Genomic DNA, 19,110 nt, shown 5'->3' with positions numbered 1-19,110 from the left:
CCGCCCGATGCCAGCTCTGGAACCCCCCCGTCCATCTTCCCCGGGACAAACCGGTGGTTACTCCTGATCGGGGACCACACCGATGCTCCCATTGCACCCCGGTGCCGTCTCCACTGGCCCCAGATCCTTAGTGTTGCCGCCACCACTGGGCACGTGGTATACTTTGTCGGCGAGAGCGGCAGTGGTGCCGTCACCAACGCTCCCAGGCTCGTTCCTTTACAGGACGCCATCTCCATCCTCTTCCATGCCGCCCCCTCTCCCACCATAACCCACTTGCGGATCATCGCCACATTTGCTGCCCAGTAGTAGCTCCACAGGTTTGGCAGCGCCAACCCTCCTCGGTCCCTACTGCGTTCCAGGAACCCTCTCCTTACTCTCGGGGTCTTATTCGCCCACGCAAACCCCATAATACTCCTGCCTACTCTCTTAAAAAAGGCCTTAGTGATCACGATGGGACGGCACTGAAACACAAACAGAAACCTCGGAAGGACCACCATTTTGACCGACTGCACTCTACCCACCAGCGAGAGCGGTAACATGTCCCATCTTTTGAAATCCTCCTCCATTTACTCCACCAACCTCGTCAGATTCAGTTTATGTAGGGTCCCCCAACTCCTGGCTATCTGGATCCCCAGATACCGAAAGCTCCCCTCCGCCCTCCTCAGCGGTACGTCCCCATCCCTCTTTCTTGGTCCCCCGCCTGTAATACAAAGAGCTCACTCTTCCCTACATTGAGCTTATAGTCCGAAAACTCCCCAAACTCCCTTAGAGTCTGCATGACCTCCACCATCCCCTCCATTGGATCCGCCACGTACAGCAACAGGTCATCCGCATATAGCGACACCCGATGCTCTTCTCCCCCTCGGACCACCCCCTTCCACTTATTAGACTCCCTCAATGACATGGCCAATGGTTCGATCGCCAATGCAAACAACAGGGGGGACAGGGGGCACCCCTGCCTCGTCCCTCGGTACAGTCGAAAGTTCTCCGACCTCTGCTGGTTCGTCACTACACTTGCCATCGGGGCTCTGTAAAGGAGCTTAACTCAATTGATAAACCCTACCCCGAACCCAAACCTGCGCAGCACCTCCCAGAGGTACTCCCACTCTACTCGGTCAAAGGCCTTCTCCGCGTCCATAGCTGCCACTATCTCCGCCTCTCCCTCCTCCGATGGCATCATTATCACGTTTAAGAGCCGCCGCACATTGGTGTTTAGTTGCCTGCCCTTTACAAATCCCGTCTGGTCCTCGTGGATCACGCCCGGGGCACAGTCCTCGATCCTCGTGGCCAGCACTTTTGTCAGCAACTTTGCATCCACATTGAGGAACGAGATCGGCCTGTACGATCCACATTGCAGTGGGTCCTTGTCCCGCTTTAGGATTAAAGAAATTGTCGCTTCCGACATTGTCGGGGGCAGGGTCCCCTCCTCTCTTGCCTCATTAAAGGTCCTCACCAGTAGCGGGGCCAACAGGTCTGCGTACTTCCTGTAGAACTCCACCGGGAATCCGTCCGGTCCCGGGGCCTTCCCCGCCTGCATGCTCCCCAAACCCTTGCTCAGCTCCTCCAACCCAATTGGTGCCCCCAAACCAGCCACCTCTTGCTCCTCCACCTTCGGGAATCTCAGCTGATCTAGGAATCATCTCATCCCCTCTTCCCCCGCTGGGGGCTGGGATCTGTACATCTCTTCATAAAAGGCCTTGAATACCTTGTTTATTTTTGTCGCACTCCGAACCGTGGCTCCTCTTCCATCTTTGACTCCTCCTATTTCCCTCGCTGCCATCCTCTTACGGAGCTGGTGTGCCAGCAGCCGACTTGCCTTTTCCCCATACTCGTAGGTCGCCCCCTGCACTTTCCTCCACTGTGCCTCCGCCTTCCCTGTGGTCAACAGGTCAAACTCCGTCTGGAGCCGTCGTCTTTCCCCAAGTAATCTTTCCTCCGGGGCCTCTGCGTATCTCCTGTCCACTCTCAAAATCTCCCCCACTAACCTCTCCCTTTCCATACCGTCTGTCTTCTCCCTATGAGCCCTAATGGAAATTAGCTATCCCCTGATCACCGCCTTCAACGCCTCCCATACCACCCCCACCCCCACCTCCCCGTTGTCGTTGGCCTCCAAGTACCTTTCGATACACCCCCTCACCTTCCCACACACCACCTCGTCCGCCAGCAGTCTCACATCCAGCCGCCACAACGGGCGTTGGTCCCTCTCCTCTCCCAGCTCCAGTTGCACCCAGTGTGGGGCATGGTCCGCAACGGCTATAGCCGAATACTCCGTCCCCTCCACCCTCGGGATGAGCGCCCTACCCAGAACAAAGAAATCTATCCGGGAGTAGGCTTTGTGTACCTGGGAGAAGAAAGAAAATTCCCTGGCCTGCGGCCTTGCAAACCGCCATGGGTCCACTCCCCCCATCTGATCCATAAACCCCCTAAGTACCTTGGACGCCGCCGGCCTCTTTCCAGTCCTTGATTTGGAGCGGTCCAGTGCTGGATCCAACACTGTATTGAAGTTCCCTCCCATTATCAGGCCTCCTATCTCCAGGTCCGGAATGCGCCCCAACATGCGCTTCATGATTCCTGCATCATCCCAGTTCGGGGCGTATACGTTTACCAACACCACCCACGTCCTTTGCAGCCTACCGCTCACCATTACATATCGCCCTCCATTGTCCGCTGCAATAGTCTTGGCCTCAAATGACACCCGCTTTCCCACCAATATTGCCACCCCTCTATTCTTCGCGTCCAGTCCCGAGTGGAATACCTGTCCAACCCGTCCCTTTCTTAGCCTGACCTGGTCCGCCACCTTCAGGTGTGTCTCTTGGAGCATGGCCACGTCTGCCTTCAGTCCCTTTAAGTGCGCAAACACTCGAGCCCTCTTCACCGGCCCATTCAGGCCCCTCACATTCCACGTTATCAGCCGGATTGGAGGGGCTCTGACCCCCCCCCCCCCACGCCCCGCCGACTAGCCATCTCCTTTTCTGGGCCAGTCCCGTGTCCACGCCTCCCTCACCCTCCAGTCCCCCAGAGGGGGGATCCCCGTCCCGACCACCTCTTCTGTGTCCCATTCCCTTTCGGCCAGTGCAGCAGCAACCCTTTTCCCCCCTTCCCCCCTCCCCTCCCCCCCACTAGACCCCTGTCTAGCTTTTTAATTAATTTGTGGGAAGTTACATCAAGAATCAATCATATTATGAGAATCCTGTCCTTGTTACTGAACCTGTGCGTTCAAAAGAGCATTTAATCTTTATTCAAATCTGTTTAATTGCACTTTTCATTCAAGGGTTAATGAAACTGCCCTGAAGTGCACTAATGATACATTGCAATTTTAAAAACTCTTAGTAACATTAGTAACCCTTAGTTTTTCATTAAACAGGGAAAAAGAAGACACTTTAAAGTATCACAGCACTGCAGCAAACCTCAATTTCAGGATGACGAAACTGGTCTGTTGGAAAGTTATCGCCCTGAAATGTTAATTGTATTTCTTTCTCTACAGATGCTGCCTGACCTGTTGAGTATTTCCAGCAGTTTCTGTTCCAAACCTGTGACCTCTGCCACCTGGAAGGACAAAGGCAGCAGACACCTGGGAACGCTGTGGTAGTCACCACTGTTGTATTATATTGTATATATGGGTATTACGGTAAGGCCCCTGTACTACAGGTACGGGGGTAGATCCCTGCCTGCTGGCTCCGCCCAGTAGGCGGAGTATAAATGTGCTCTCCGAACTGCAGCCATTTCGGCAGCAGCTGTAGGAGGCCACACACCTCTGTGTAATAAAGCCTCGATTACTCTCGTCTCGTCGTAATTGATAGTGCATCAAACGCCACCACCTGCAAGTTCCCCTCCCAGCCACAAGCCATTCCTGGCTTGGAAATATATCAGTAAGAAGTCTTCCAACACCAGGTTAAAGTCCAACAAGTTTGTTTCAAATCACTAGCTTTCGGAGCACAGCTCCTTCCTCAGGTGAATGTTTTACAACACCAGTTTAAAATCCAACAGGTTTGTTTCAAATCACTTTTCGGAGCACTGCTCCTTCCTCAGGTGTTTCACCTGAGGAAGGAGCGGTGCGCCGAAAGCTAGTGATTTGAAACAGACCTGTTGGACTTTAACCTGGTGTTGTAAGACTTCTAACTGTGCTCACCCCAGTCCAACGCCCGCATTTCCACATCATGGAAATATATAGCCATTCGTTCACTGTCACTGGGTCGAACTCCTTGAACTCCCTCACAAACAGCACAGTGGGTGCACCTACAGCACATGGACTGCAGTGGATCAAGAAGGTAACACATACCACTGCCTTCTCAAGGGCAACCAGGGGAGGGCAATACATGAACGATTAAAAACAAAACATTTTAACTTTTGCATAATTATGTACTACAAATTGACATGTAGAGGGAGCATATAAAATGTGGATTATGTCATGAGGATTTGTAAAGGCCTAAGATACTGAGCTAGAACTGCACTGTTTGAATCCCCAATCAAATCATTGGGAAGGTTCTAACCGTTTGTTTCAATACTGTGTTATGTTCAGAATGCGTAACACCCAATGTCACTTGATTCAATGGTACAAGGACCTTATTCAAAACCTTGCGCCAACGATATACCTTTCTAGGAATCTCATTACATTGCTGGTCAATATCCGCAGGTCTGGTTTGATGTATTGCAGCCCTCTGTAAGGTGCCTGTGACAAAGGCAGTCTCTACATCAAGTCCCATGCCACTTTAAAAAAAAAAGGTTACTTATCTCAAGAGGGATTTGAAAAGTTCATGAGATCCTTCACTTCCAGCAGTTGTCTGATTAGGGTAGGTAAAAGCACAATCAGCTATCACATTGATAAAAATTGAGGCGAGAAGACTTGAATCTGATTAAATCGGAAACACGTACGAAAGTGGGGAAGTATGTTACTGATGTTTGAAGTCAGTATCAAAATAAAGATCTTATTGACAATTACCTAGCAATTATGATTTGACACAACTTTCACCTTTCTCTTTCAGTAAGATGATTATCTGACACCACACCAAGGAGTATTTAACAGTGATTTCTGTCTTCGAACCCTCAACCACGCCGAGTACCTTTTGAGTGACAGGGTACAATCTATCAGTGCAGAAGCAGAGAAAGGTGACCTAGATGAGTGAACGGGGCTCTCCCCATCTTCGTGCCGTAAATAAAAAGTTAAAAGAAATGGAAGTGCCGAATCAGTTGTCCCACATTCCTTCGCGTGGGCTGGATGAGGAAGGGGAATGAAACAGTCTGGGAGGATCTCTTGACACCCCTCTCCATAAACAGGCGAGGCACAAGGTATCCATCCAAAGTTGGTGATGAAAGGCAGACTGTGCAGACGGATTAACCATCGATGTTACCATGATCTCTCCGGCTGCCTGCCTCCTCTTGGCTTCCATCCCACCTTAGGTCGGGCTGCAGACCAAGGGCATCAAATGAGCTGGTCAAGGCCATTTGTCCGTGTGTGGGAAGGTCACCAAGAAGGCGAGTCATTTTGATTTATTTCCCAGAATGATTTGAACACTTTTCAAATTTCAGAAATAGCATTAAAAAAAATATATTTTTAAAAGCAGACTGCATTATCTTCCATTCATGTATCGTCCATTCATGTACACAGTAGAGTCCACATAGTCAGCTCAGTTGTGTTCTCGGTGGGGTTTCCCCATATGTGTAAAATTCATTACAGCACGGTAGCACAGTGGTTAGCACAGTTGCTTCACAGCTCCAGGGTCCCAGGTTCGATTCCCGGCTCGGGTCACTGTCTGTGCAGAGTCTGCATCTTCTCCCCGTGTCTGTGTGGGCTTCCTCCGGGTGCTCCGGGTTCCTCCCACAAGTCCAAAGATGTGTGGGTTAGGTGGATTGGCCATGTTAAATTGCCCTTAGTGTCCAAAAAGATTAAGTGGGGGTTACTGGGTTACGGGGATAGAGTGGAGGTGTGGGCTTGAGTAGGGTGCTCTTTGTAAGGTCCGGTGCAGACTCGATGGGCTGAATGGCCTCCTTCTGCACTGTAAATTCTATGATTCTATTAAAACATCTTCCAATGGCCTTTAAAGACAATTTGGTAAAAGAATCGTTCTTTGCACAGGGAGGAAAACATCCCCTCCTGCCCATCATCCGTTCATTGTTTTACTTTTCCAGGTTACTGAGACTAATTATGGACCAATCTTACCTCAACTTTGTGAAGATGACAGTAAGTTTAATTATGCCTCCAAGATTATCCGGTGCTGTTCGCGATAAATCTCTAGTTAGCGTTATGTTAACTATTACTTTGCAGGGCAAGGGCCAATGTACTGTTATGAAGGACGTTTGGGGATTCTAGCATTTTTACCTGAAATTGTATCGACTAAAGCTATCGTTGCCTGAAGCTGTCAACCTGAAGCTGTCAAGAAGGACCTATCAATCATGAAAGATCACATTCAGCAGATACATTCAAAAGTAAAATGCGTAAGTTTACCTTATTTTTCTATATCTAAACATACGATGTAAACACTCTTTCAACCTCATTGCAGTTCATTTGGACAAGGCTGAACTCTGAATAACCGCGTCTCGGCAATATGTAAGTACAGGGTTTTATTTTTCGAAGGGGCGGGTCTAGAGGCTTGTTCCCCAAGAAGTTGGACTTTATTTGGTGTGTTTTCCAGCTCTTTAGAATATAATTTTATTATCCCTGACTTTTATTTTCTGGTAACCACTCGTGCCACATTGCTAACCTTCTTCTCCTACTTTCTCTTTTAAATTGGGTTTTCTAGTTTCCTCTACACTGAACCCTCCCCTCCCCCCCTATTCAGTTTAAAGCCCTATCTACAGCCCTAGTTATGCGATTTGCCAGGACTCTGGTCCCAGCATGATTCAGATGAAGACCGTCCCTTCAGAACAGGTCCCCTCTTCAATCGCTATACCTCCCATAATGGAATAAAGCAGCCTTAGGGGCCTCACATGAGTGATTACCAGTCAGCTAATGGGCACAGGGTCAATAGATTAAGGAAGTAAATGCGTGGCTCAAAGATTGGTGTGGGAGGAATGGGTTTGAATTCATGGGACATTGGCACCAGTATTGGGGAAGAATTAACAGCGGGGGGGCGGGGGGGGGGGGGGGAGCAGAGAATCCGGCCGCCAGCGAAAAGCGCGCCGCCTCTCACTGCCGAGAACTAACCAACAAGTTACCTTTCACAGTATGTTAGTCTTCAGAGTCGTCCTTTTTAAAAAAAATAAACAATTAGGCATATAAAACAGCAACATTATACCGTAGTGTACAAAAAGCAAATGAGACATAATGCAAGCATCGGCTCCCCTCTCGCAAGAACCTGCTTAAGCAACCCCCTACTCTACGCTATTTGCCACCTCAGGACTCATTGCTACCCTAGTTTTCAATACCTGGGACATGACGTCCGTGAATCCCTGCCAGTACCCCCTTAGCTTAGGACACGCCCAGAACATGTGTACATGGTTCGCTGGTCCTCCGGCACATCTAGCACATTTGTCCTCCAGCCCAAAGAATTTGCTCATCCGGGCCACCGTCATGTGGGCCCGATGTACGACCTTGAACTGGATCAGACTGAGCCTGGCGCATGTTGCGGTCGTGTTTACTCTACTCAAAGCGTCTGCCCATATACGCAGCTATAGATTTGAAGAACATGAAAAGACATCAAGGAAACACTTTAAAGCTCATCCTTCTGTTCCGGAGCTTAATTATCCACTATAAGATCCATCGTTGAGATAGTGTGCCATGCTTTCAACTATTGAAATATATTTATGGTATAAACAATGTTCCTTTTTTTTGTCTTGAAGTAATTTAAAACATTGTTAAAGTGGTGAGATTGAAGGTTCTAATCAGCTTCAAGCTTACTTGTTTTTATTCATTCACGGGATGTGGATGATCGCTGGGTAAGCCAGCATTTACTGCCCATCCCTAATTTCCCTTCAGAAGGCAGTGATGAGCTGTCTTCTTGAACCGTTGCAGTCCCTGAGGTGTAGGTACACCCACAATGCTGTTAGGGAGGGAAATCCAGGATTCTGGCCCTGCGACAGCGAAGGAACACTATCTTTTAGTGTTGTATATTAATTGTGCTCTTCTTTTAGTCGTTTATTTGAAGCAGATTGTAATATCCCGCATGGAACTTCCAAGATAGGAATGACTATCTTCCCTGTGGTTCTCAGGGAGTACGAGCTCCCCCGCTGAGGGGTGGGCGAACTCCATTTAGCATTGTATAAAATGTCGGGCAGCAAGGCACCCACCGGAATGTGACCCGGCAGGGATCTACCGGGAAGTGTATGTGCCATTATTGTAAATAAATCAAAGTTCTTTATTTTACATGGTGTGGACTCCCCATGCCCTTATTAAACAGATTATGTGCAACTTGTTTTTATTCAGAGAGTTGTCAATACTCCTGTCTTTTACTTTCAGTAGTCCAAACATCAGTGGTCCAGCATTAAAATAAACGTGTCATTAAGTCAGGGGTCAGAAAATATCTTGAAGAGTATTAAAATCAAGCGCTACATCTCTTAAAGCCACCTATTTTTCTCTCTCTAAGTATCTAGGTCACATAAAACCCCTTGCTTCCGTCAGTGTCTGGATTGTGCGTCAATGGGTGGACTTAGGACTCAACTTCCAATTTACAAATGTTTAAAGCATTTGTAGTGAAATGACGTGTTAGAAAATATGATAGATATATAATGATTCATTCAACTCATATTTTTAAGGGGAGTTTCATTTATAGGAATTCTGTTGAATAGTTTTCTGTTCATTTAACAGAATGGATGGACAATTATAGGAAGTATGTGACAAATTTTGGATGCACACTCTTGTTGCATCTGTTGAAGCTAGCTCTGTACTGAGGCACTAATTTCGGAAAGTCAGCCCACAGAGGCTTTCCTGTGTAGATAAGAAATTTCTAAGTGTTATGTTTTCAAATATCCCATTTTTCAGTGTATGGCTGTCTTTATTGACACTGCACCACTAGGGGGAGCACTCCCTGCACATGCGCAGATGCAGTCAGTGTCATCATTGTCAGCAACCACCTGTATGGCTGGATTCTGGTTCCCGAATTACATAAGAACATAAGAAATAGGATCAGTAGACCATTTGGCCCCTCGATCCTGCCAGCTACTCAACACAATCATGGCTAAATTGATTATTGCCTTTGCTCCACTTTCCTGATTTCCGCCCCCACTCCCGCCCATTATCCTTGATCAAAGATCAAGAAATAGATCAATAATTTGTGGAACTCAGCTTTGATTATATATGATGACTCAACCTTCACTGTTCTCTAGGATAAGTCAAGATTAAGACCCTCTGAAAGAAGAGACCTCCTTAACGCCATCTTAAATGGGAGACCCTTTATTTTAAAACTGCGTCCCCCTAGTTCTAGATGCCCACACTTATAGCGATATCTTTAAAGATAAAATAAAAACTAAATGTGGCGCCATCGGGAGAAATAAGGAAATATCTATCCAATGTAACACTCAAAGCCATGACCCTGGGATTAAGAGTCCCATTATCTATTAGTTGAACTATTCAGGCTGTGTAGAAACACCCTGTATACTGTCTTTCCAACTTGTTCGCCGACTTAATAAAGCTTTGTGTACTCCACAAATCAATTTTTATGCACCAGTTTGGTGCTCAGAGAAGTGGTGAAGCAATTGTCATTTGTTTGCTCTCGCTATGAAATCCGGAATTCAGCCAATTTCAGAGACGACACGGTCATGCAGTTGTGCTGTTGAGGTGGGACGAACTCATTTTCGACCAGAATATCCAATAAATCCAAAGATAGAAACCCACTCAAAACCTGCCAGTTGACATATTCCATTCATGTGGTTAAAATTGCAGTGTTCAGCTCAGCGAAGGCCACAGGGGCCGCAACCACCATCGTGGCAGATGTGGTGTTGGCTGAGGAACTGCCCCTTGAGGCACGATCAATTTGGCTGGAGACGAAGTTGAATTCAAACTGAGGCTTTATTAGTATCTGAAGTGTGGCCTCCTACAGCAGCTGACGAAACGGCTGCGAGCTGGAGGCCACGCATATTTATAACCCGGCTCCTGGGCGGAGCTAGCATGCAGGGGCCCAGGTGAACCTGTAGTGCAGGTTCTACCGTACAACCCTTAATATAGGAACACAGTGGTTTACCACACCCCTGGTGTCTGGCCCATTGGGTCAGGAGTTACAATAAGGGTGTGATTCACCCAAATGGATGGGCGGGTTTGGCAAGGTGATTCCTGTCAGCCCTTGTGGTGAGATCCAGACCAGTATTCACGCACACTTGGGGCGCAATTTAATGGAAATGGAAGAGTCCTGTGTCAAGTGCGTTTAGCCAGGTGTTTCCTGACGTTGGCAGCACTGAAAACGACCCCGCTATTAAACGCGACTCTGCTTCATTTTGGGGCCTTGGCAGGGAACTTCCCGCCGAGGCCGTACTTAGTCCCATTTCCTGTTTGTGGAGACCAGTGCTGACCGGCGCTTGCCCAGGGGTCTCCGAGGCATAGGAGTTACATCCCGCGTCTTGGGTAACTCTGGCGAGTGCATATTCAAGTGAGCCTTCCTTCACACTTGAAAATGCAAATTTATTGGGTGGCATCCAGATCGCGATGTCTACAAGTGCATCGGAGGCCATTCAGCCCTTCGACTCTGCATCGACCCTCTGAAAGAGCACCCTATCTAGGCCCACTCACCCTCCTTATCCCCATAACCCCACCTAACCTGCACATCTTTGAACACTAAGGGACAATGTTATCATGGCCAATCCACCTAACCTGCACATCTTTGGACTGTGGAAGGAAATTGGAGCGCTCGGAGGAAACCCACGCAGACACGGGGCGAAAGTGCAAACTCCACACAGTCACCCAAAGCTGGAATTGAACCTGGGTCCCTGGTGCTGTGAGGCAGCAGTACTAACCACTGTACCACCATACTGCCGCTGTGTTGGAATGTCAGGTATATCTGTAGTGTATGCTTTACAAGCACTCGCAGCGCTGTACCCTCAATCTAAGTCTCTTCACATCCATGTTCAGAGAAGCTTTTGAACTGTCAACTTCATTGTAGCACTTTGCTAGCTTTCTAGATGTGTGTGTGTTGGGCGTGTGTGTGTTTGCGTGTGCGTGTCGGTGGTGGGTTGGGTACATTGCTCCTGTTCAGCACTGGAACAATGGCATCCCAGAAGATTCTACTCTAATTCTGCAAAAACAAATGGTTCAAATGGTGAGATTTATTAAAGCAGCTTTGTTTGAGAGTAATTCAAGATGCTTTACCATACTTAAACCATTGTTTTGCAACTCACCTGTGACTGACATTCATGTCCTCCATTCCTGCACACAAGGAAGTAGAAATTTGTCTAGGGTTGGTAGAGCAGAAAGAGGTATATCAGCTTGGTTGCTGCCAATTACATGCCCCATTTGATATTCAATTCAATGACCACCCCAGAACTGAATATTGGGCAGGATATATCATCAGCAGTTGAAATTATGTCACTCAAGTTGTGTCAATGGCCGACATGAATTTCTCACCCGAGGTGCATTTGAAGCTCACATTTGTGACTTGGAACAATTTAGTTCAGGGAAAATACAATTAACTGAAAAGTCAATTTCCGGACTGCACGCCTGCTTCCTTAAGTGACCTTCACAAACAAGCACGAGTAGTGACCTATTCACCCACTCACCCAGGCTGTGTGAAAATTCACAGAGTGAGCTGCTACATCAAGAGGACCAATGAGCAGAATGGAGTGCCTGTCTCGAACCACATAGTTGCAAAAATGGGTGTGAAGATAAGAATCACCCAACAATATACCTTTGAAGGGCTGAAACGTGCACTTCAATAGCTAATGAGTCCAGTGCACATCAATGAAACCAACGTGGAATGGAAAAGTTGAATACATGAAAGAAAACTAGATAAACGGTTTTCAATTTCAAGCGGCTCAGAGCAGCCCGTCGGTGTGGTGAATGACCAACATCAATTTATGGGCGGTAAGGAGGGCGATTGCCAGCATAGACTTTGAAGGTGGCAGGGAAGGTGAGAAGGCAGAGACAGGGGGTTGCAGGGGATAATAAGGGTCCCTTGGGAAGGGTGTTAGAAGGGAGTGAAGAACACAACCTGTACTGGATTGGAACAGATGATTGGCAATATATGCACTTATTGGGGGAAAAGAGAGTGTCTCTGTGAAAGGCTGGAGAATGGGATGGGATGGTGAGGGATGGCACGTGGGTGAGGTAAGTCAAAGTCCATTGAAAACAAACAACACTTTGTTATGTCTACTCTTAACGATAATTAATTCTGAAGTAGCAAGAGGCTTAGATGTAAGCAGATATATCGCCAAGTACAAGGTATCAAGTACGGGCCATGTCCAAGGTATTAAATACGAGGGTGACATTGAGTCCAGAGGTGGCGATTTTCGGGGTGTCGCAGGATCCGGGAATCCAGGAGGAGGAAGAGGCAGACATTCTGGCCTTTGCTTCCCTGGTAGCCCGGAGGCGGATATTACTAGCATGGAGGGACTCAAAGCCCCCGAAATTGGAGACCTGGCTATCGGACTTGGCTGGCTTCCTCTGCCTGGAGAAAATTAAGTTCGCCATGAGAGGATCTCTGTTAGGGTTCGCCCGGAGGTGCCAACCATTTGTCGACTTCTTTGCAGAGAATTAATCGCCAGCAGGAGAGGGGGGGGGGGTTAGGCTAGTGTAGATTAGGGGGGTAAGTAATGGTGGGACCTGTGGGAGAGGGAGGCGGTATTTGCACTATGTTAATATTTTCCTTGTTATGTACATTGTTGATTTTGTCGCTGTTACAATGCCAAAGAAATACCTCAATAAAATGTTTAATAAAAAAAATGTAAGCATTTTTCGGTCGGTGCCCGTAGGGCCCTGGGGGTCACCTTGGGACGGGGAGGCAGCTGGATTGAATTCCAGAGGCCCCTGCATCATCGTCAGCCTGTTCATTGTCTGAACCATGATGTCGATGTCCTCAGCGATGCCCCTTTGTGAATGGGCCATGTTTGGCAGTGCCTCGCCAATGTCCACCTACGTCAGAGACACGTTCCCCCAGTGACCGGGATATACAGTCGAGGCCCTCAGCCCTGGCCATCACTGACTGAGTCACGCCTTGGACACCACCACTCATGATGCTGACCTCATACTCCAGGCTCTCCACTGCCGCCACCCTAGCAGCCTTGGTCTTGGTGCCACGCATTGCCAGCACCATCTCCTGCGGCCATAGCCTTTGGGACCCCTCCAATCAGCTATGGAGCCACTGGAGAGTCGTTGACATCCCCCTCTGAATATCACAGCTGCACCCTAGCACATGCATCATCTCTGGGATAACCTGGTCCAGAGGCTCAGCATCTGACTGGGACCCAGCTGCATCCTGGGATTCAGCAGGCCTCCGACTGCTGTCTCCCCTGGACATTCCTGCCTCCGTCTGCTGTGCATTGGCAACTGTGTGGTGTTCACCAGATTGTGCCCCGGAAGCCTGTCCACTACATTCGCCCACCAGGGTGTGTGTGAAGGGTGGGGGTGACAGCTGAGACGCCTCAGCGGTGGTATCCTTGGAGTTCTCCTCCGAGGTGTTCTCTTGGATGGCAAGGAGAGGGCCCACCTCAGATAGGCCGGCACCATCAGACGGAGATCCTGCGGGAGAATTGACATGTGGCCTGAGAGGGCAGGACCACTATGTCTGGCATGAACAACTCAAGTGTGACAGGTCATCTGGGTGGGGGCCTATGGATCCTCACCTCTGTGGCGCAAACCAATCCCAACGTTGGTGACTGATCTGTCCCAGGGCACCCCCGGACCTCCAGGGCCTGTTCCTCATAGGGGGTGAGGGCTCTGATGTCCGGCATGCTGCCACCTGCCTGGGCCCTTTCCCACTGATTGAACTTGACCACACTTATCCCACTGATGGGTCAGCTGGGGTCTGTGAGTTTCCAGAGGGGCGGCCTGGGTGGGCTCCCAAATGACCAGAGGCTCTGTGAACATTTACAGGACACGGTGAGCAGTCAGCAGAGTGTGGTAGTCGGTATCAGGGGCATTACGGTACCCTGAATAATGCTGTAAGACCATTGGTGTGGGAGGTACCTGAGACTGCTATTTTCATTGGTGAAGCCTGCCTGCTGGTTCCACCCAGTAAGGCGGAGTATAAGAGCCCGTGTCTCCCCAGCAGCTGCATTCTGTACCTGCGCTGCTGGGTGAAACATCTAGTGCAATAAAGCCTTCAATTGTCTCCAACCTCGTCTCAGGAGTTATTGATCGAGCATCACAGAGTGAGCAACCAGGGGAGGCGTAACTTGTACCAAATCGGTGCATTTAAAACAATTACTGCAGCAAATGGCGGACAGAGCCAGGCCACCGCGATCCCGAGCGGGGATGCCCCGAATCAACGGAGCTGCTCCGCTACCCCCCGCCACCACCCCCCTCCCCCGGCCCTGGCAGCCAACCCCAGAAAACTACAACTTTTCATAGTTTTTCAAAATTTGCTTACCTTCTTTCTCCCCCTCAGCAGCCATGGTGTCCAGTCCCCGATTGTAGGTGCCTGTAGTAAACCGCGCCCATGTGACTTCCGCCTGAGATGGGGGGGAGCGTCGCGGAGGCCCGGAGCGTTCTGGATCAATTGCGCTTACCACATTTAAATTAATGCTAATGCCGGTTTTCTATGCCTCCACAGGCGCGGGGCGCAAACCTTGTTTCACCACCAGCGAGGGGCCAGAGCATGGCACCCCTATCGTGCCGGCCACAGGCCCCGGTTTTGGCCGGATGTCCGATTCCCCGCCCGAGCAGCCTGTTACCTTTGCTTTCAGAATCTTGACGGAAAGGAAGTATTCACAGGTAGAGAAAAAGAGTTTGGCAGTCATATTCCACCAAAACAATTACGCCAATATGCTTATGGCCGGGACCTCACTATCGTCTCAGACCATTGTTATGGGTTCGGGTTTACAGAACCCCAAAGTGTTTCAGGGAGTTCAACTGACCCCCAACTTTTAATAGATTGTGGTGTGGGGAGCACACGGCGTACTCTCCAGGTGTGATACAGCAATTATGGACAACTGGTTTTTAAAACAAAACAATGTTTATTCTATGAACTCAAGTTAACCTTTTAAAAACAAACATTGAATATCTTAACACCCATTACTTCAAAGATAAACCCAAAAGACTACAACACTAAATAATCCTTCAAACTGTTCCTTTAAACATCCAAAAGACTTCAAACCTTTAAAAATAAGAACACATTAGGTTACATTCAATATATTTATAGTCTTTGGATTGCAGACATCAACAGACCAGCTGTGTTTCTTCCTGCAGCTCTCAGCAAAACACACAGACACTCCCAGCTGCCTCCTCAAACTGAAACTAAAAAGCAGAAGTGAGCTCAGCTCCCCCCACACTCTGACATCACTTCAGTAATATGATCAGCTCCATTTCTTAAAGGTAAATTGCTTAAACGTCCATTTCTTAAAGGTACTCTCACATGACACCATAAACTGCTACTTGGGTTTTACCGTGAGGATAAACCGGCCCCGCTGATCACATTGGACAGAGTGCAGAGATGGGCATTGCTGCTGGCTATGTATTGTTACACTTTTCAACACAGAACATCTACGCAGATCTCAAATTCTGACGCTTTAAGCTGTCTCCCATTTCCACAGATGGTACCCGCGCCTCCTATTCCACAGGAGTTAATCCTGGCTCTGAACTTTCTTAACGCTCTGCTCATTTTGTCAACCCTTTTCAAGACATGGACTGACAGGGACCCGGTTTTGTCAAAAGTAAAAAGAATGGTTCTAACTCTCTGGCATTTTAATAAGTCAGAGCAAGTCAGGCCCTACTTGCAGTGTAGGGGTGAAATTGGCTGTGAAGACTGGGTTCTTTTGTGGAGGTGCAGGGTGATAGTGCCACACTGGGACGACACCCACTTCTCCAGGAACTGCACAGCGCACATCCTAGCCGAAACGAGGGTGGCACGGTGGCGCAATGGTTAGCACAGCAGCCTCACAAAGCCAAGGACCCGGGTGCGATCCCGGCCGCGGGTCACTGTCCGTGTGGAGTTTGCACCTTCTCCCCATGTTTGCATGGGTCTCACCCCCACAACACAAAACGTGGGTGGGTGGATTGGCCATGCTAAATTGCCCCTTAATTGGAAAAAAATAAGAATTGGGTACTCTAAATTTATTTTGAAATATTTTAGCCAAAACAAGATGAAGATGTTGTCCAGGAGCTGCACTTGGTGGCCAGGGATAGACAAAGAAACAAAGTGTAGTCATCTGTTGCAATCATTGCCAGCCAGAGCAGACCCTTCCACCCACAGCCAAACTATATCCTTGAGAGAGGCTAGGCTGTCCGTAAACTAGCTCCACATTTTGCTGACTCATGCGAACAATGTTTTTAATTGTTGTGGATGCCCACTCAAAATGGTTCAATGTCCAACTTTTGTGATCAATGACTGCGTCAGCCATTGCCCATAAGCTGCGACAGATTTTCACAACACACGTCATCCCAGAGGTGATGGTTTCTGATAATGACACCACTTTCCTAGCTGTGGTAATACCAGGTATTGCAGTACCTGAGAGGTGAATGACCATTGGCTTAACCTAGGAGTCTACCATTGGCTAACGTACATAGCCCCGCCCTGAGAGGCGGGGTATAAGAACCCATGCCGTCCCAGCAGCCTTCACTTTCTGTATCGAAGCTGCTGGGTACAGTTCTAGCTGATTAAAGCCGATTAGATATGACTCCCCTTGGCTCGAAAGTTATTGATTGTACATCACTAGCGAAGGAGTTTCAACTCTTTATCAAATCTAATGGGTTCCAGCACATACGGACGACCCCCTAACCCCCCTCCCCACGCCCCTCGTTTCCAATGGGTCGGCAGAAAGAACTGCCCAAACCTTCAAAGCCTCAATGAGGAAACATTCCGACAGACCACTGCTGCTCGGCTTAGCCAGGTTTACTCTCGTACAGCACCACCCCACTTGCTACCATGGGCTGGTTTAGCACAGGGCTAAATCGCTGGCTTTTAAAGCAGACCAAGGGAGGCTAGCAGCACGGTTCAATTCCCGTACCAGCCTCCCTGAACAGACGGCGGAATGTGGCAACTAGGGGCTTTTCACAGTAACTTCATTTGAAGCTTACTTGTGACAATAAACAATTTTAATTTCAATTCATTCTCATTTCATTTCACCACCGGGGTTACCCTGGCCTAGTTGCTGATGGGTCGACACTTGAGGACCCGTCGTAACCTCAATTTTCCGAATTTGACAGGGAGGGCAGAGGCTAAGTAAACCTCACAGACGTCCCCACGACTGAGCTAAGGGAGACAGGTCGTTTGAAGTGGAGGATTTAGTTTTCATCCGGAGTTTTGGAAGGGATCCAGCTTGGGCACTCGGGAGGGTTATTGCAAGGACTGTCGCAGTGTGTTACGTTTTGGACCTACAGGGCCGCAATGTGAAGCTGGGAGGTTGCTGCCCCCATAGCGAGCTGTGTAGACTCAGCATTAGTTACCAGTGTACCAGCCACAGAGTCTATATCAGTAGAACCAAGGCTTTCCCAATCCCGTGTGTCAGCAGAAGGAGCTGAGGAGGGTGTCGGCACTACCTCATCTCCAGAATCTGTAAGATAGCCTGTCCCTGATGGAGACTCTGATACCTGAAGCACAGAGGAGCCGGTTCCAGAGTTGCACTCTTCAAGAGTCTGAAAGTTCCCTGATAGGCTGATCTTATCCCCATTGGTCCCCATACTGAGAATTCTATTTAACTGTGTAGAGCTGTTTATAAGAGTTTTTCTTTTTTTTGTGTGATTCTAAGGGAACTTAAAGGGGGAAAAATGTGATAGCATGGCCCCTTTAAGGGGCGATCCTTCGTGAGCCACGTGACTCGCCTGGAACCTATGGGGAGGGAGCGTGTGAACCTGAGCTTTTATGGTGCCAGGGCGCGGACCCCGGGAGCGGTGGTGGTTGGGGGGGGGGGGGGGTAATCATCAACCTGGGAGTCGAGGAACTAGCCCTGTGTTACGGTTGTAATGATCTGTAAATATAGTTATTCCTTTGTTAATAAAACCCCGTTGTGATTTAACTATGCCTCGCTGTTTTACCTCACGCTACGACAGAGGCCATAATCAGATTAGCCATGCTTGTATTGAATGGGAGAACAGGCTGGAGGGGCAGAATGACCTACTGCTGCTCCTAGTTCGTATGTTCATATGCACCAGAAAACTCTGGGCCAGTTTATTCAGGCGGATACTTTCTTTGACAGCTTGTAATTGAATGCGGGCCCCAATAGAGGGAGCTATTATGAGCGCAGGTAATATATTTATTTATTCAATTATTGGTCGAAGAGGCATCTTGGCTGTGATGATAGGAGGTGGTTCAAAACAAAAGGATCCAGGCTGCCCTCATTTAATGTTATACCAACAATAGCAATAGTTGCAAAAGCAATTACACGGGCAGGAGCGCATAAGTAAAACCAGCAATAAGTGAATATTTATTTTCAGAAGGAGCACCCCCACCGTTATTCATTTCAGATTTCTGAGCTGTGAAGACCCCAATCAGGGACTCTGATTCTAGACTTTCGCCAATTTCACTGATTGCCGCCAGAGGAATATGATTGACCAAAGCTGACTTTCGCGTCTTGATATCTCCCAGAATGGCTTTGTCAAAAATCAAGAACTTGTAGTGTACGACGTTCCACCCACAAACCTGCGACCTATCCTTCCATGGCACAGCATATTCAAAAGGTTTCTGTCACAATACCATGTATATAATGTGTTTAACATTTATCTTTTAGTCAAAGCATTATAGTCCCAATATTCAACTTCATACAACTCTCCATGTTCTAAGTCGTATTGATTGTCACCGGTTACCTAAGGAGTGACAAAAGATCCGTTACAATAACTACCTCAGTAGAGGCATGGAGGTTTACAGTGTGAAAACAGGCCCTTCGGCCCAACTTGTCCATGCCACCCAGTTTTTACTACGAAGCTAGTCCCAATTGCCCATATTTGGCCCATGTCCCTCTATACCCATCCCACCCATATAACTGTATAAATGCTTTCTAAAAGACAAATTTGTACCCGCCTCTACTACTGCCTCTGGCAGCTCGTTCCAGACTCTCACCGCCCTCTGTGTGAAAAAATTCCCCCTCTGCACCCTTTTGTAT

Source organism: Scyliorhinus torazame, chromosome 19, assembly GCF_047496885.1.
Source record: "Scyliorhinus torazame isolate Kashiwa2021f chromosome 19, sScyTor2.1, whole genome shotgun sequence".
Lineage (NCBI taxonomy): Eukaryota > Metazoa > Chordata > Chondrichthyes > Carcharhiniformes > Scyliorhinidae > Scyliorhinus > Scyliorhinus torazame.
This window is presented reverse-complemented; position numbering follows the sequence as displayed.